This window comes from Monodelphis domestica, chromosome 1, assembly GCF_027887165.1.
Source record: "Monodelphis domestica isolate mMonDom1 chromosome 1, mMonDom1.pri, whole genome shotgun sequence".
Taxonomy (NCBI): Eukaryota; Metazoa; Chordata; class Mammalia; order Didelphimorphia; family Didelphidae; genus Monodelphis; species Monodelphis domestica.
Window position 1 is genome coordinate 379850658 of NC_077227.1, and position 20301 is coordinate 379870958.

Genomic DNA, 20301 nt, shown 5'->3' on the forward strand with positions numbered 1-20301 from the left:
GTTACTGTGTATAAAAATTCTCCTGGTTCTGTTTATTTCACTCTGTATCAGTTCACGTAGGTCTTTTTTTTTTTCCAGAAAGAAGAAATTCTACTCTATTTTGTACTCTCTTCCCTCATATTTGTTTAAACAAGAATGGACAGTAGGCAAGAGAACAATTAAGAGACCACATACAGAAGCAATAAATCTTTTCAGACCTGCTTCCTACCACAAGAGACTAATTTATCATTTGAGAAATTGATTTGAATTAAAATGGAAATTATTTAACTAGATTCTAATATAACAGTCTTACTTGTCCCAACTATTTTTATAATATATTTTTAATTGTTTTAATAATATATTTTAAATAATATTTACATATATAATAACATATTTTAGGTACCAATTATTCTTGTCAAGTATGTTAAGATTTTAGTTTGGTTGTATCTTTAAAACAATACCTTGTAGAACTCAAGTTTTGCTTCACTTGTAGAATCACAAGATTTTTAGGTCGTCCCCTTCATTTTTCAGACAAGAAAACTGAACCCCAGAAAACTGAATTGATTTGTCCAAGGTCACATAGTAAGTAGAAGAGCTAGGATTTGAATCTAGGTTCTCTCACCTCAAAATCAGCACACTTTTTACCATGTAATATTATTTCCTACTAGACATACCATACATTTTTTGCTTCATTTATAATGATTGACCTGATTTTATGATTCTTTTATTGCCCTGTTTTACTAATTTACTAAGTGAATCTTTTTCTCATGACGAAGGATTCAAGAGCTAGTAACTGGAATGGTTTTATTTTTCAGGAAAAGAAGATATATATTCTACATCTTGTAAGAGCACCTCTTAATCCAAAGACTGCCTTAACTCATCTGTCTGGAGACCAGCTGCCTTAAATGTTTATACTATACTTGAATTTTCACCTTATTCCAAACTTCAGTATTTTTATCTGTTACATACTTTTAAAAATTTTACTTTGTCAAACTGTGCCTCTTTTATTTAACAAATAAACCAAAGGTATATGGGGGAAGGAGTTCTTCAAGTTCTTAGACATAAATGGAGAAAAAGAGAATAATACATCTCACTAAAATCATATTCTTCTGCATCAGAAGAGTCCATATACCTTTGATATATTTAAGACTCAAACAGCAAGATGAATGGCTACAGTTTTGTTCATCACCAAGAGATCATGTTCAGAGGAAAAATGTACCCTAAAGGTGTTGGAAGTGTATCAAACTGTATTTTCCAAAGAATTTAAATTAAATTTCTCTCTCCCTTTGGAATAAATTTTTTTTCTGCTTCCCACAAAAATCTGGTTTCAGTGTTTGTGATTTTTCTTTTATAAAGTATCTTTGGGTAACATCCATGTTACTGATTTTGCAACTTTAAAATTCTTAACTTTGAAAGACTCCTTGAGTTTCTTTGCTTAGTGATGCAGACAGCTGTGTAGTTTGGGATGCATGAAAGAACAGACGTGCTCTAGAAATATTAAGTACCCATTGTGCTGGGGGGAGGAAAGGCATGGGAATTTTAGGTAAAATATGGTGGAGCTTACCAGTGTACTGAAAGAATAAGACACAAACATTGATAAGTATATGAGAAATTGATCAAAGTTGCAAAACAAAATGAAGGATCTGGAAAGGTTTGGGGGAAGAAGGGAATAGATAGCATCTGAGTCAAAAAATTTGAGAGTTAGAAGGAACCAAAGTAGCCATCTAATCCAATCTTTAAATAAATGGAATGCTCATTACACATATTCCAAGTGGTGTTTGAATATCTCCAAATGGGGTGAACCTTACAACTTCTAAAGGCAGACTGTTTCACTTTTGGACGGCTCTAATTGTTAGAAAGTTTTACTTGACACCAAATCTAAAGTTGTCTCTGAAATTTTATCAAGGGCTTTTGGTTCTGCCCTCTGGAAATAAAAACAGAAAGAAAAAAAATCTAAGCTCCACCTAAAAACCTTTCATATTCTTAAAGATGGCTGCCATGGCACACCCCTTCCCTGCCCCCAGGTTTTCTCCAAGCTAAACCTGCCTTGTTTCTTCAATCAATCTTTATATATGGATTCAAGGCTCTTCATCATCCTGGTTGTCCTCTGGACACTTTCCAGTTTATTAATGTTTCCCTTAAACTATGGTACCCAGAACTGAACTGAACACAGTATTACAGGTGAAGTCTGATAAGGACAGAGTATAAAAAGATTATCACCTCTATTTTTGGAAGGTATGTCTCTCAATGCACCCCAAGATCAAATTAGCCTTTTTGCTTGCTATATCACATTGCTAACTCATTAAGCTTGCAGTCCACCAAACCTCCCACATCTTTTTTTCAGAACAATTACTATATAACCCCATATCTCTGCCATATACAAAGCATACTTTTTTATACCCAAGACCCTGGTTTATGTGACTTGGTATGGAGCTGGTAAGATAATAGTGTAATGGCCCTGAGAGTGAGAAAGGTCATTATAAAGGTTAGACTGGAGGGGAGGTAGGAAAGATCACTTTGGGGGAGATTATTGCAATAGTATAGGCAGGCGGTATTTAGAGTCTACTTACTAGCATGGTGGTAGTAGGAATAGAAGAGGTTGTAGAAGAACAATTAACAGGTTTTCAGAGACATTAAACAAAGGAATGGGAAAAATTAAAAGATGGTAAAGACCATGGGAGACTGGTAGTGCCACAGACATTGTGAAATCTGAGGATTGTTTTCAGGGAACAAACTCAGTTTAGGGCATAACAGTACTTTCTGTGTCAGGTGAATATAAAGAGATGTATAATGCAATAGAACCTGTACCTTTAGGCTCTCAAAGTTTAATTGGGATAAGTGAAATAAACACATAATTTACTAGAATGCCAGATTATGATCCAGTAGTATGTATGCATATTCTCCAGGTCAATAGATAAACTGCTTCCATCCCAGGGTTATGAAGGAAAGCTTTTAGGAAAGAACCAGGCCTGAAAAAAAACAGGATCCTGGGAAATTTTTCCTTTTCTCATATTTATGTGTAGTAAAATAAAACTTTTGAGATGACTGGCAAGTAAGCCAATACTCATTCTGCCCCTGAAATAATTTTTTTAAATCCTTATCTTCTGTCTTAGAATTAATACTGTGTATTGGTTCCAAGATGGAAGAGCGGTAAGGGCTAGGCAATGGGAGTTAAGTGACTTGCCCAGGGTCACACAGCTAGGAAGTATGTGAGGCCAGATTGGAACCTAGGACCTCTTCTCTCAATCACCTCACCTAGCTCTCGATCCATTGAGCCACCCAATTGTCCCCTTCTGAAATCATTTTTGAGGAATTGAACCTGTGATCTAAACTGACTCTTGCCTTTTTGACAGCCAGCCAAAACTGGATTTCCTGTTTTTCAGTTTATACTTTTCTGTCCATCCTGACTATCTCACCAAAGCCATTGCCTGTTATTCTGAGAAAGGAGAGATAATTACAAGCTTATACTAATGAACTCTGGTCTTTTCTTCCACAGAGTAGTTTTATTTCATACTTGAAAGCTTTCATTAGTATCGAGCAAACATTTATTAAACGTTTACTGAGTGCCAGGCATAACATTTAAAATATCGAAAATACAAAACCAAAGTTAAATTAGTACTTGCTTTTTGGAAGCTTACATTGTAATGGAAAAGACACCATGTACATTCTTTAAGGAAAGGGATTATAAAATGTAGATATTCAGAGAGAGCATCCCAGTCGTGGGGGATGCCATATGGGAAGGTATGGAGAGGGGAGATGATGGAGTTTTTTATACTTCTTGTGCCTTCCCTCTGAGATTTCCTTCCATTTATGTATGTATGTATGTGTGTGTGTATATATATATGTATATATCTTTTATGCATATAGTTATTAGTATATTACCTCAATTAGAATTACCCCCCCCTTTTGGGGGGGCATCCCCAGTTCTTACAGCACAGTGTCTGGTACAGAGTAAGCACTTAATATTTGATAGATTAGTTATCACTAAGAAGCCAAGGTTGTTATGAGCTTTGATTGCCAAATGAGAATTTATATTTGATCCTAGAAGTAGTAGGGAAATTTTGAATTTATTGAGGGGATGATAGAGTTTGAGATGGTAAGATTGGCATTTTAAGGTTGTGTTGGCACCCATGTGGCAATGAGAAATGTATTATGCTATCGTTCAAGCCAATAAGCCTTTATTAAATGCCAGCTATGTGCCTGGTACTATGACAAGTGCTTGAGATAAAAAGATAGGCAAGAAACAGCCTCCAGTCTCAAGGAACTCACAGTTCATTGGGGAAGACAACATGCCATCAACTTTTGTACAGCCATGCTGGCCCCTGGCATTTGAAGGTAACCAACTGCCTGTGGCTCCACCAGTGTGAGAATGTGGCAGAAAAGACCTATATAGGAGATTATCCATCTATTAATCTGTCTATCTATTTTTCCTATCCACAGCTGTTCAGGTGCTAATTAGAGATGATAAGCACCTAAACAATTGTGGCTGTGCAAATGGAAAGGATGGGTTTATGTGAGAGATGTGTAGCTAGAAAGATTTCATTATCTATATTATAAGTGGAATGAATTGCAATTAAAAGATGCCAGTGGAGGATATGGGAACTTGGGTGATGAAATATTGTAGGGCCCTCAATAGTAATGGGATTTTTAAAAAAACGAATCCATTGACTTTAATGAGACCTGTGTCTGGTCATACAAAGTCAGTGGGTGTGAAGATACCCTGTTTGGTCTGAAACAGGGATTAGCAGCATCAACAAGATTTTTATTATAGGAAAAGTGGAACAAAGACGGGGATTATATGGAGGAAATTTAAGAAACGAAAGGTAAAATAAATTGAAGTGTGGGTGTATAGGGTGGATTCTAGTATTAAGGGGCAATATTTCACTTAACATAGGAGGATCCAGGGTATGTCTAAAGTGAGATTTCTTACAAATCTAACATTGGATTGGATTAGATTGTATGTCCATCATTTGGTTATCCTATTTTAAAAGTGAAGGCATTTTGACAGCCCCCTTGAGAAGAAGATCTAACCTTGGGATAAGAAATCTTTCTTATCCTTCTGGTTAATCTGCAGTTAACTTGTAACAAAGGAATTCAAAAGAGGAGAGAAGAGAAATTTTGACAAATAGCCAATCATATGTAATTTTATATCTAAATGATTAGCTTACCATTAATCCTAAATTTAAAAATTGATTGGATGCAGTTTACTAAAACCTATCAATGGCTAGAATGACTTCTTTCTTACTACAAAATCAGATTACTAACAGTTCCTAATCAATAGCTAATTCTAAATTGAATTTATTCATTTGTAAATTCTTGTAGTTTGTACCAACTGTTCTTACTGTAACAACTTAGTAAATGGTTACTAAAAAACTAATTGTCTGGTTGCCTTTTATTTTTATTTGGATTATTTTAAAAGAAATTTAAAGTAGCACATAGAAAAACTAAGAAAGCATATGAAGAAAATGGCCAAAGTTAGCCATGGAACAGAGCTCCTAGACAAGGGGGGAAATGGCAAAGAGAAAAGTAATTTGGAGATTATAATACAAGGTAGTATTGAGTTTCTCACTTCTTTCTAGCTGTTTCTCGGGCTAATCTGTGAACTTCAACATTGCCTTCAACTTTCAAAGAACAGGAAAGTACTTCCACTCAACCTCCAAGTCCTGAATCATGTTGGACAGCTTTGTGAATTGGTCTTTGTGTACAACATCCTTATTTCTACTTGTTTTCCAGCTATCTTCTTTTTAGTTGTTAATCCATTCATTCTTTCCTTTGATGATAAGTTAATTATCTATGTACATAGTTAGTTTCTCAAGGTTTTGGACCTAGCTTGCTCAATCCCTTTGGTAGCTGCTTCTAAATGATGCTCTTTGGTCTGTCATCCAGAATATGCACTACTTATATTTAGATCATGCACTTCTGACCAGCAGACCTTCTTTTACATTATTTTTTTAGGAACCCTTGACATACACAGAGTCTGATCCCTGGTATTGATGCTCATACCAACCTCCACAGCCTCTACTCTGCCGACCTTAATTAGAGCTCCATGAGTCCTCCATTTCCAGCTCATCTCCAGTCTCTCCAAAGGCTTGGAAAGAAGAGAAAGTGGCTCTGACTGTCAGAGAATGTGAACTAGGAACATTTCTTCAAATCCTATTTCCATATTATTCATTTTTGAAATAGTCAATCTTTTAAAAAAACAAACCCCTAGGGAGAATACAATGGAGAATGGGGGGAAATAGAAGTGGTCAGGTTGTGAATTTTTTTTAATAACTTTTTTTTTTTGCAGAGGACATACCATTTTATACAAAGTAAACCCTTCTCCCAAAGAAGGACTAGGCAAAAATACTAATCAATTGAGCTTTGTGTTGTATGTTAGTTTAAAAAAGGTGATGTGTAAAATAAGGGGGAAAAGTTAAAAAAAACACTTTTATGATGGATTTTGTAAATAGATTTGTTACAGGATGACCTGTTCTCTAGCTGTGATCTTACCACTTCAAATGGATGTAATTTGAATAAATTTTGAATGGAAAAGAATCAATAAAATGATTTTTTAAGAGTTTAAAAAAAATAAAAAGCAAACCCCCAATCCTATACTGATATAAACAAGTGATAAATCATATGTTTTCTTCTGGATTTCTACACCCATGGTTCTTTCTCTGGATGTGGAGAGCATTCTTACTCCTAAGTTCCTCAGAACTGTCCTGGATCATTGTATTGCTATTAGTAGCAAAGTCTATCATATTTGATCATCCCACAGTGTTTCTGTTTCTGTGTACAATGTTCTCCTGGTTCTGCTTATTTTACTCTGCATCAGTTCATGGAGGTCCTTCTAGTTCTTATAGAAATCAAGCAGTTCATCATTCCTTATAGCTCAATAGTATTCCATCACCATCATTTACCACAATTTGTTCAGCCATTTCCCAATCAAGGGACACCCCCTCATTTATCAATTTTTTTTTTGCCACCCTTGTGGTTTCTTTATGAGGTACAAGCAAGTTCCTTAAATGAATTAGGAAATAACATTATATGATGAAGATAAACCAAACCTTCAGATGACCTTTAAAAGTCAGTTCTATGAGTCCAAGAAGTCAGAATCAAGAAGGAACTCAGGTGAACAGAGCTGGAAAAGGAGAGGTCTGATAGATGGGTTAGGACTCCCTGGAAAACTCCCTTTTTTCCAATTAGATCTGTAAACACCAATATTTTCTTTGCCTTTATAAACAATGTTAACTATAGGTCTTTGCTAGTGAGGGTATATTTATTGGAAATGCAGTTGGCAAGAGGTATATGAATGGGGAAAGATCCCCAAAGAAAAGGGAGCATGGGGAGAGAGAGAGACAGTACCAATGACTATTTGAATGCTGTCTCTGGCTAGGGGCTTGAAGCTTCAAAACACACACACACAACACACATTGCAGAACCATTGATACAAATTCCCAGAGTAGAAAAAAATATATATTTATACCAGAAAACCCATCTAGGCAATGGAGTAGTGTGAAATGTGGGGCAAGTAGGAGTCAATGAGCAACTGTCCTACTACCCTACCCTACCACTGCTATTGTTGATTCAGGAGGTAATGGGAAGCCACTGAAGATTTCTGAGCAAAGGAGTGACAATCAAAGTTGATCAAAATATAGGTAGTAGTTTGTAGGGTAGAATAGAGATGTGATACAGTAGAGGAAGAAAAATTAATAAAAAGTCTATTGGGGGGTTGAAACCCCCCCACCCCCAGCCAGCATCTAACCCTTACCATTCTTCTGCCTTGGAACCCTTATACTTATACAGTATTTATTCTAAAGCAGAATGTAAGGGTTTAAAAAAAAGGGCTATTACAGGGGCAACAATCAATGGATTGAAAGCCAGGCATAGAGACAGGAAATCCTAGGTTCAAATCTGACTCCAGACACTTAGCTTTTTTTACTCTGAGCAAGTCACTCAACCCCAATGGCCCAGGCCTTACTGCCATTCCTCATTGGAACTAATACATAGTATTGATTCTAAGATGGAGGGTAAAGATTTTTTAAAAGCTATTATAGTATTCTGGATGAGAAAAAAAAAGGACTTGATTAAAGATGGTTGCAATATGAATTTAAGAGGAGGGCAGGGTATAGTCTATAGAAGAGAGAGAAGAGGTAAAATCAACAGGTCTCTGAATCTGATATTTGGGGCTAAGAGGAAGAAAACCTTATTCCTTACTGGGTTATAAATTCTGAGAATAAGATCTGTATCACAGAGTGTTTGAAACCCTAGCACTAAATACAGTACCTTACACATAATTATTAGTGTTTAATATGCCAGTTGTATATATACTGTGTGACCCTGCACAATTCACTTACCTTAGTTTCCTTGTCTGTAAAATAGGCTGGAGAAAGACATAGTAAACCCCTCTAGTATCTTCACCAAGAAAACCACAAATAAGGTCACAAAGAGTCAGACACAACTGAAAATGGCTGAACAACAACAACAACAAAAATGTCTAATGATAGGTTTGTTGATTAAATGACTACTCTTAGCTTCTAAGGTAATTGCCAGATTCCTCTTTGGCTTGATATGGATTACCCTACAAAGCAGGAACAGTATTTCCTGTGGTTTAAATCTCAGAAGAAAATGCTCCTCATCTACCAAACCTCTCAAGCTTAACCTGAAACACATACATTTCCCAAAGAGATCTCTAAGAACCCCCAGTTCCCATTGCCTAAGATGCTTTTTAAAAACTGATCTTAAAGGGGCCCAAAGTTTTATTTTCCTAGGACAGAGGTTCTTAATGGAGGTGCCATAAACTTTTTCTTTTAATATTTTATGATTTCAACATAATTTGATTTCCTTGTAATAGTATATGCTCTATTTTATACACTTAAAAATAACAACAACAATTTTTAAAAGGACCCATTAGCTTTACCATACTACCAAAGGGTTCAGGGCACACACACACACACACACACACACACACACACACACACACACACGCGCACGCACACAACTTTAAAGCTCCTTTCTCTGGGGAGGGGGGTACTTTAAAGAAGAAAAAAATTTAAAAACCATAATGGAATACATTCAGAGTGTTAGATTAGAAGTAAGAGTACCTGAGCTCAAGTCCCTAATCTTCTATTGATTTCCTATGTGACCTTGGGCAAGTCCCTTTCCTTCTCTAGGTTTCACTTTTTTCCTTTGATTTCTACTTTACTAGCTCTAAATAATACAATCAGGTGAGCCTGCAGAAATCTGAGTAATAGGACTTATTAGTGATTTCAGGAAGTCAACCACCAGACCATACCCTTATCTTTATTTCCAAGGTTCCAAATAACTGTTACTATTAGTCTGTCACTTTTTAACATACTCAAACCACATGTATCCACCTCTAAAGACCAGCTCCCTGAAGTTAGTGGTTTTTTCCTCACATTATTGATTTAATTGTTACATTATTCCTCCAGTGTGTTAAAAACTTTTCTATTCATGCTGACGTGTGTTTACCAACACAGAGAGAACCATTGCTTGTAGGGGTGGATAGAATAGAAGCCTCAAATCATTTTTGCTGCTTTTGTAGACTGAAAAGGTTTCTTGGGTTGCCTTGCTTTCAGGTTACTCTTCCATGAAACCAGTAAGTGAAACTAAGATGGAAAAACATCCCTTTTCACTCATTCTTTTAAAAATTCAAAGATATTTTATTTTCCAAATTTCCTGTAATAATAATTTTCAACATACATTTTCTAAATTATAAAATCCAGATCATCTCCCTTCCCTTCCCCAACTGGGACATGGTAATCAAGTTGATCTGGGCCATACACGTATTGTCATGCAAAACACTCTTCTACATTGGTCATTGTTATAAGAGCATACTTATGCAAAACCAGAACCCCAAAATAAAACCATAAATACAATGATGCCCTTTCACTCATTTTGTTAGATTTTATTTTTTCTCTACAAATTCCATCTACAAAGTCTCATTGTGATGGGTCTCAGTTTTTGTTGTTGTTGTTTTTTCCTTCTAAGTAACAACTCTAAGACAAAAGAGCAAGGGCTAGGCCAATGGAATTAAGTGATTTGCCTAGGGTCACACAGCTAGGAAGTATCTAAAGACACATCTGAACTCAGGTCCCCTCCTGACTCCAAGCCTGGTGCTCTACCCACAGTGTCTCCTAGTTGCCCCTGATCTCAGTATAATTATAAGAATGTTACTTTTAGAATTAGAGGATACTAGTTCTGCTTCTTGTGTGACAGGCAAATCATTTAACCCCTTAGGCTTCAGACTCCTCATTTGTAAACTCTAGGTGTTGTACTTAGATGATCTCTATGGACCTTTCCATTTGTGATCCTATAGTTTGTTCCAAAGGTAGCATGCAGAGCCCTCTTTGTGGGCATATGGCCAACCTTCCCTCCCCCCAGAGTTTATTACTAGAAAGGCAGAGGGGCTTAGGAAGAGCTTCTCCCCTCCCCCTCTCCACCTTGCCTAATAACATTTTTTTTCACATCCCCTGCCCCTCTGCTCAGCAGCCAATAGGAACTCACAGTGGGTAAGGTGGGCAGCTCATAGGTGGCAGAGCTGGAGGGGAGTGGAGCCCTTGAGCCAGTCTCCTCCCCCTCTCTTCATCGGACATTCCTCACTTCATTCACCCTCCACCTAGCAGCAACAAAGGGAGCACTTCCTCCCTCCCCTGTATAGGATAAGAGGGGGGGGCAGGCCATGCCTTGTACTTGGTGTGTGGGGAGGGGCATGGCACTCAGTCTATGGGGATGGGCACTCTGTCTCTAAAAAGTTCACCATCACTGCTATAGTTCTTTGAGCCTCTGTGCATAGGCTCTATATGCATCAGAGTGTTTGAAAAATTTAAGGCATAGGCCTGGAAGTATGTTACTTTTCTAGGGCTAATCCTACTAAAGACAAAAAGTGTTGTTGTTGTTGTTGTTGTTACTGGTTTTTGCCAGTAAGCTGGTCACTGAATGATAAGTTCTTTGGCCACTGCCACCTCTGAAAAAGAAAAATACAAGATGGGTCCCAGTGTTATACAGTCTCCTCCTTCTTTAGTAACTGTGGCTAAGTGTCAGAAGGGGTGGGGTGGTGATGGGAAGAAAGAGGAAGGAATGGGTTTGGGGGGAAGCAAAGAGGGCTAAGAATCAGTTTTCAGAGAGACATTAACTTAACATTTGGCATTCTAAAAGTGAAATCTTTGTCCAGTGACCCACAAGCAGAATTAGTACTGGAGGATCTGAATTGTATCAATCTTGACATTCTTGCTCTAAATGAAACCAGAAGAAAGAAGGAAATTGCAGCTAAATGGAATGATGGAAAGACCAAATGTTAGACTATTCAGAAGGATCACTGTTTACCTAATGAGTACCTCTTGCAGAAGAGGTTTGGGAGCTGATGGACTTGATGGGCAACAAATACTCTCACAAAAAAAATGAAACGTAATGTTCTAAGATGGAGAAAACAACTAGTTAGTAACATGATTTCTGAATCAGCTTTCAGTATACAGTCAGACCACAGACTTGTTAGAGAAAAGATCAAAATCAATACCAAAAAAGAATAAAAATGAGAGGATGTGGTATACAGTGGAGGTGACTCCAACCTGACCTATTTAAACAAGTTATTACTTTTGAGGAAATGGAAAAGAAATAAAAGAATGGATACCAGTATAACTCCCCACTTTTCTTAAAACAGTTTAAATTAATTACCACAATAAGACAAAAAAAATGAAACTAGAAACTCTTGGACAGAAAACATTTTATCTCCTTGCCAAGTGGAAAGAGAGGGCAGCCAAATGTAGCAACAGTTTAAAACAGAGTTGTTTATAAAAATCTTAATTGAGGATGGTGAAAGATTGTGTGAATTGGTGGCACCTATTAAAACAGTAAGAAGTTGTTGGGGGGAAAACAAGTTTAAAGAAAGTTTAACCAGAAACTCAGGTCAGATCATCCTGAGAACATCTAAGGCTCAAGCTGGAGGAAATGCAATAAATGTAAAAAATGGAAAAGATCTGTTGATTTATCTACCAAATTGCATGTATGTTTTTAAACTGAGTGATAGCAGAACCATTGCAGTGGAAAATGAAATGAGAATGAAAAAGTATTATGAGTATGAGAGGGTAGAAATGTTGTTAAACAACATCGATAGGCAACTAATAAGATGATCAATATTTGTACTATGCTTGAAGAATTAAAGAACAAATACTAACATCCATAGTGTCTCATTTTGTGATGGGGAAAACATTGAAAACAGTGGTATACATTGATAGAAGGATGGTCAAATTGTAATAAAGTATCACACTCTAAGAAACAAATACTACTCAGAGGAACAAGGGAAGACATATGAACCTAGTGAAATGAGAACCAGAAGGACAATAGACACAATGATTCCAATAATACATACACCAAAGTAAACTGAACTTTCAATAATCTGTCTTGTTCCCAGAAAAGAGGTGACAAAACACACCTCCCTCATTTTGTTAGAGAAGTGGGTGACTGTGGGCATGAAATACTGAATACCCTGTCAGACCTGGTTATTGTTTCTATTGGTTTTTACTTATTTTACTTGGATACAAAGGAGCTAAGTGGAAGAGGGAAATATTATATATATATGAATGACTGATGTAAAAAGATACATTAATAAAATTTATTTGAAAAATGAATGTATAAATAACAAAAATGATGGCTTGCTTATGTTTGAATCCTTTTCCCAATAGTTACAAGCAACATAATCACAGACATGCCTCAGTATCCTGCTCACCTGGATGGTAGATATAGCTATATACTTAATTCCCAAGACTGTCATGAGGTTCAAGTGAACTAATATATGTGAAGTGCTTTATACACCTTAAAGCATTATGTTTTATAGACGTAGTCATGCCACTCTCTTCCACAAACGCTATTAGTGACTGGCTCCCTGTTGCCTATTGAATAAATACAATAATTAAAAAAAAAGTAAATAAACTCCCAATTTTGTCTTTTAAAACTATTCAGTGTCTGGCTCCAACTCATTGTCCAGCCATGCCTTTCCTTTTAGACACACTTCTATTTCCTATTCTCACCCTTCCTACCTTGCATGTATGCCTTTGATAAAACCTTCTTCTGTTACTTATTTTGTGTTCTGTCTATATTTTCTCCACCTAGAAGCTAATTTTACATTCACCAGGGGCTCAATATTTGATAGACTGAATTGTATTCTTAAATAGATGATGACCTAGCACTATGAAATCCCATGAATTGGTTGGCTCACTATACAAAGTAAGGACCAATCAGTATAGTTTTATAAAAACAAAACAAAAAACCACAAAACACCAACCTTCCATGTCAATATATTAGGATTTTTCTTTCTAAAACCCTCATCTTCTGTCTTAGAATCAATACCATATATTGGTTCCAAGGCAGAAGAGTCGTAAGGTCTAGGCCAGTGGTTCTCAACCTTTCTAATGCCGGGACCCCGCAATACAGTTCCTCATGTTGCAGTGACCCCAAACCAAAAAATTATTTTGGTGGCTACTTCAAAACTGTAATTTTGCTACAGTTATGATTCGGAATGTAAATACCTGATATGCATTATGTATTCTCATTGCTACAAATTGAGAGGTTGAGAACCCCTGGTCTAGGCAATGGGGATTAAATGATTTGCCCAAGGTCACACAGCTGGGAAGCAGCTGAGGCTAAATTTAAACCTAGGATCTCTCATCTTAAGGCCTGGCTCTCAATCTACTGAGCCATGTAGCTGTCCCCATATGAGGATTAAGAAAGACCATTGGTTAATTAATTCTCTTGTAAAGAAGTAGTAGCCTGGAGTGATGTGTGCTGAGCGAATGCAATATAGACCTGTGATGACAAACCTATGGAGCATTCTCTGTGGCACATGGCCATTCTCCCCTCCCCCTCAGTTCATTACTAGAAAGGTAGAAGGACTTAGGGAAAGCTTCTCCCCTCCCTCTCTCTATAGTTCCAGAGGACATTTTTTTCACCCCACCTCACCCCTCTGCCCAGCAGCCCAATGGGAGTGCACAGGGGGTAAGGTGGTCAGTTCACAGGCAGCAGAGCTGGAGGGGAGTGGAGTGCCTCTCTATCTCTACACTTGCTGAGGATATTCCTCATTCACCCACCCTCCCCCCAGAAATCCAATGGGAGCCCTTCCTCCCACCCTTATGTGGGAATAAAGGTGGGCAGGGAATGGCACACAGTCTCTGGTGGGGAGGCGGCATGGCTCTGGGTCTGGGGGATGGGGGTGCAGGGCCCAGCACTCCATCTCTAAAAGGTTCACCATCACTGCACTAGACAATGTCCTTCAGTTCTTCCATTCCCTTCAGTTTGAGGCAAGCAGTCATTGGTTCTGATTCTTACAGTATAATCTAATTCAGTAAGTACCTCAGTGGTGTTATTGGCCCTTCCTAGCTTCAGCATGGACACCAGGCCAAACACTAAAATGTGAGATTAGAGAAGTGTCTACTAATCACTTAGAACTGTCAGATCAACTTTGGTTAATCCTTAGTGTTAAAAAATCATATGTTGATCCAAGAAAGGTTGCTGCCCATGTGAATACAATCTGGATTCTATTATTAGGAGTCATCAGCATTTTCACTTGGTTTCCCATAATTTCCAATTCCATCCCTAGTGAAGACTGCTACCCAAGAACATTCAGGACAGCTGGTTTGCAAATCTTAAACTTGCAAAACAAACAATAAGGTGAAGTCTTCAAAAAATAAGTCAATGCCTCTGGGATACAATGCCTTAGGTCTCTTAATTATATTTCCTTATTCACTTTCGCTAAGAGGATGCAGGTGAACCTCACATTCTTAATCTTTCTTTGTGTGCCATGAACCCCTTTGTCAGTCTGGGAAAATCTAAGAACCCCTTCTCAGAATAATGTTTAAAATATTAAAAATATTTAAATATATTAAAATAAAATATAGAGGATTACAAAGGAAACCAATGATAGTGAAATTCAGTAATAATACTTTTTTTTAAAAAGTTCAGGGATCCTACATTAAGAATAATAGGACTATTAGCCTATGAACTGATATTTAGTATCAATTCTAAGACAGAAAAAAGGTAAGGATTTAAAAATAAAAAAGAATCGTAGGATTAGTCAGGCAATAAACATTAAGCATCTACTATGTGCCAGATATTGTGTTAAATCCTAGGGATTAAAATTTTAAAAAAGGAAAATAGTCTCTGCCTTCAAGGAATTTATAGTCTAATCAAGGAAGACCACCCACAAAAGGAAGCTTAAAAGTGTGTGTTGGGGGAGGGTATATTGGTGAAGGTACAATTCACAGAAGTGCCAAAGCATTGCAGCCCTGTGAGAAACGTGGCAATGATCTTCCTCCTTCAATGGAAGTTTTGGAGTTCATGGCTCCATCCTCCAATCTGGAGGAAGAAGATGGTGATCAGTCGGATTATCAAACTGATGGGATCTTTCAGGATGATGAAGTTTTCTGAACAATAAGTTTCCTGGTACATGGTGGAAAAGTCAGAGAAGTCCCAGAGAAGTCATGGAAGAAATGAGGAGAATCTAGAGCTGCAAAGGAGATCATCTAGTCCCTTCACTACCTCATTTTACAAATGAGAAAATGAATCTAGTGAGGAAAAATGAATAGCTGAGCTTAGATTCAAATACAGGTCTTCTGAACTCCAAATACAGTACTCTTTTCATAATAATTTGTAACAATATATCCCTTCCCCCTTCCTCAATAATCTATTTCCTAAATCCAGATTTCAAATATTGTATTGGGGTCCTTAAAGGGGAAATATACTTCCAAAACATAAGACCCTCAGATGTTCCTGTATTTGCCCTTCAATGTTCAGGTGACACAGTTACTGATTTAGAACCCCCGGAAGCTGGCCTCCTGAATTGCGCAGGCGAAACTGGCCAAGATTAGGAACAAAGAAATGCCTTAGTCTGTCTGACCTAAGGGTCAGAAGCTTCCATTCAGATCTTAATTCAGTGGGAGTGGAAAGGCAACGTTGAAAGCAGCTCACTGTTTTCTAACTTGCTTAGCCCTAGATGTTCCCATACAGAGAGGAGCTCCCTCCCTTTCCTTTCCCAACTTTCCTGAAGATGAAAATTGTTAGTAAGCCCTTCCTTTACTTAAGGCCAGTAGGACCACGCACTCTGGTTTCCGTCCCAACCTTCTTCTCAAACCACTCGATTGCCCCTAAAATCCTCTCCAATCCTTCGTCTTGGAAGAGAGAAGGGGTGAGGAGAGAAACCCCATTTCAGGATCTCCTGGTAGCAGCGACCCTAAGGAAAAAGCGTGGTGTATCGACCTTTCATCCCCACAGTCGGCCCTACTTTTTCTCGAGGTTAAGTGACAACGGGCTTGCGGGGCAGGTTGGAGCAGAGCAGAGGGAGCACAGGACATATCAGAGAGGGCAGTCCACTAGATGTGAGGTCTAATGAGCCTCGCAACTCTGACGTTCTGTGATCGATGATCCTTTTTTTTTGCCTGGGAAGAAGTGGAAGTCTGCACATGAATGCACAAGAATAAGCGATGAAATGAATATGAGAGTTTTGGGGGAAGTTTGCCGGACGGATCTCGGGGTTTTGAAGGTCTTTCAAAAGAGATTCATGGTTTCAGGAGGAATTGTGCTTTGCTAGCTAGCCTTTAAACTGAGCTTCCAACTGTAGGTGATCTCTAAGAAACTTTTCAACTTTAAATTTGGTGACCCGTATGATTGAATCTGGGTGATCTTAGGTTCTCCTAAAAGATAATGTAACCAAATTCATATAAACATCGATTAATGCATTATATCTCACATGTCAATTAATGGATTTTAATATAATTATGTTTTACATTTTTGTTTGATTGCCAGGGCTTTGGAAGGTTAGGCTCTGGGTAATGCTGAGACCAAAAAATCAGGCAGAAATGTGGCAATACCAGGAGAAAATTAATTGTGCAGGATGCAGTTAGATAGAGTAGAGACTTATAAATCAAGCACAGAATGGGAATAAGTACAAAGGATAAGTTAATGTGAAGGATGATATTTTTATTTTAGCATTTTAGCATGGCCTAGATATTCTGATCTTTTTTAATTGAGATTTAACTGCTTACCTTTTATAAGAATATTGTGGATATTTTCTACATTTTATCTTGCCATTATTCTTAGATATTGACTAGCTGCATTTCAATTTATTGCAGTTGTTTTTATATTGTTTATTACTCTGTTTTTCCATTACAAACATTTTCATATTACCCTCCCTCCTAGAGAAAGATCATGTTACAATGTAAAAATGATTAAAGTTGTTTTAAAAATGCTCCAAATCACTGCTAATTAGAGAAATGCAAGTTAAAACAATTCCAATATTCTACCTTACAACCATCAAATTAGCAAAAATGATGAAAAGGGAAAATGATAACAGAGTAGGAAAACAGGAACACTGAGGCCTGTTGATAGACCCATGAACAGTTGTAACTATTTTGGAAAGCAAATTGTAATTGTACACAAAATGATGTTACTAAATAGTTCATGTCCTTTGACTCAGCTATGCCATTGCTAAATTTATAAACAAAAGAGATTTTAAAAAATAGAAAAAGACCCTATATATACAAAAACATTTATAATAGCTCTATTCTGAGGGAGCAGAAACCTGAAAGCTCTAGGCATACTCATAAATTGAGGAATGACTGAATAAGTTGTGATATATGAATGTGATAGGAAATCTACTGTGCTCAAAAAAAAAAAAAAGAAAGAAAAAGATGGTTTCAGAGAAGCCTGGGAAAGTTTGTGTGAATTGATTCAGAATAAAGGAGAAGAACCAGATGAACAATTTATATTATAATGTCAATATTAGAAAAATAAACAGTTTTTAAGATCTTTATAAACTAATGAAGAAGAAAATGAGTATTTCATTTATAGTGAACTTTTTATTCAGAATTTCTTAATCAAATCACTGTTATGAGAGAACAACTGGGTATTTGATTTGCAAAACATTCATTGAAAAAAAGTAAAAATATTTATTCTGAATTTTGTTCTATTTTATATATAGTACTTTTAGATAAGAGGCAGCTAGATGGCTTAGTGGATAAAGTTCTAGACCTGGAGTCAGGAAGACATGATTTCAAATCTAGCCTCAGACACTGGCTGTGTGATCTTTAGCAAATTACTTAATATCTGTTTGCCTTAATCCACATTAGAAGGAAGTAACAAACCACTCTAGTATCTTTACCAAGAAAACCCCATGGTCCATAGGGTCATAAAGAGTTGGACACAATGGAACAACAACAACAAACTTGTATATAGGATTTTGTGAATAAAAGTTGGAAAATTCTGTACAAATAAATAAAAGGGGAAGGGAATAGGATAGAATAAATAACCATTGGATTTACTAGGAGGAAAAAAAATCTAGCAATCTTTCTAGAGTCATGATTTATGATCATTACAAGAAAAATCTATCTGTTCTTTCTTCTTTGACTTGTTTTTCATATTGTTCTACTTAGGGGCTTAAAGATGGTCAAAGGACATTAAATAGTACAAATAGCTTAGACATTTAGAATACCCAGACTTCATATGTTTGATTCCCAAACTATCCTGTACTAACTATGTGACCTTGAGCAAATCATTTCCCCTCAGTGGCTCTTTCCTCTCTGGTAAAAGAAGAAAAATAATGCTTGTACTGCCTTTACCACAAAGTGGTTGGGAAAGTCAAATAAGAAAATGTTTGTGACAGGTTTATATATATGTGAGCAGTTATTGTTAAAGCACAGTTAGTTAGACTGAACAGGTATTTTATACTAGTTTCCTCTCCTTTAGTTAATGATTGCCTTGATTTTCCTGTCTTTTTTTAAAGCCTGATTGACTTTTTTTTTCTATATTAAAAGAAATCATAAGTATTTTGCACTGCAGCAAGCCATCTTTTATAGTTTCATTTGTCATCACTTTTTTTTTTAACCCTTACCTTCATCTTAGAATCAATAATGCATTTTGGTACAAAAGCATAAGAGGGAGAAGAGGTAGGCAATAGGGGTTAAGTGACTTGCCTAGCAAAGAGCTAGGGAGTGTCTGAGGTCACATATGAACCCAGGACCTCCAGACTCTCAGCCTGCCTCTCAATCCATTGAGCCAGCTAGTTACCCCTTGCCATCCCTTTTTTTAAAATTTTTTATTGAACCCTTACACCTTCCATCTTAGAATCAGTACTGTGTATTGGTTCTAAGGCAGAAGAGCAATAAGGGTTAGGCAATGGGAGTTAAGTGAGTTGCCCATGGTCACATATCTAGGAAGTGTCTGAGGTCAAAATCTGAACCCAGGACCTCCTCTCTCTAGGCCTGGCTCTCAATCCACTGAGCCTAGCTGTCCTTGCTAGTCACTTTTTAAATAATAAGGGATTAGCTTATCTGCTTGGCTTCTTATCAGTCTGTTCTTCCACTTCATTTTTAAAAACAATCATTCTATTTCTAGTTTCATCTACATGTTCTACTGTCTTTCCCTTTGTTCCAATTATTTTTACTATCTCCTCTAACAAATAGTTCATTGTTCTCCCCCTCTTGCTTCCTTATTGCTATCTGTTATTACGTGTTGCTGGTGCTGCCAGCATGCAGTTTGCCACTGAGGAAAACACAAGCCAAACAAATGAGCAAAAAACAAAAAAACTTGTTCTGGAAGGTTTGCAATCTGAGTGAAATTGATAGAATTGTAGACAGGTAAGTATTAGAACTTCCACTTTTTTTCTTTGCTTCTTCTAAGTGGCTTTCAGAACTTGTCTTTCCGTTGAAAATAAGCATTTCATAACTAGTTCTTGTGGGAATAGTTGCAGGTCGCATATTTTGGAAGTGGACAAGAAATAATGTTTGAAACTTGTTATAATTTGTACTACCATGCCCATGACTGTCCTTAGAACTCTCCTAGTGCTTTAAGAAAAGGCAATAGCACCTTTTTTGGCTCATCATTCTTCCAAAATTATTTTACAGGTTGTCATAATATTGAAAGTTTTGTAGAAATAGTATTATGTTCATATATATGTATATACACATATAAAACTAGATTAGTAGTGGGGAGAACTTGGTTCAAATCTTAGGTCTACCATTAATTTTTTTGAATGGTACTGGCAAAAGACATAACACATGTGGGCCTCATTTTGGAAAATGAGGGGACATTGGATTAAATAACCTCAAAACTTTAGATATAACAGGAATTTGAAAGGATAATGGAGTACTCAAAGACTTTGGAGAACCTGAATAATGTGTCCTAGAAGAGAACTTTCCAGGAAGTCAGGAGTGTCAAATGTATCAGAACAGATATAAGGCTTTTGGATAAGAGGCTTCTGTCACATAAGAATTATATAACTTTGTAAAATCTCTGCAAGGCTCAGCTCAAGTATTTCATCTTCCACAAGGTCTTTTC

At 36.9% G+C, this 20301-nt stretch overlaps 1 protein-coding gene across 2 annotated transcripts in view; it reads left to right on the forward strand.

Annotated features, from left to right (window-relative positions):
- ATP6V0E1 (ATPase H+ transporting V0 subunit e1) overlaps positions 1-6513 on the forward strand; it is a 51776-nt gene extending 45263 nt beyond the window's left edge. The window contains exon 4 of one of the 2 annotated variants that reach the window (XM_007474021.3): positions 795-1299. The gene's annotated coding sequence lies outside the window, so the exon portion shown is untranslated. Of the gene's footprint in view, positions 1-794; positions 1300-5934 lie in introns of those variants that run through there. The other variant, XM_007474022.3, reaches the window with a different exon arrangement.
- The last annotated feature ends 13788 nt before the right edge of the window (positions 6514-20301 follow it).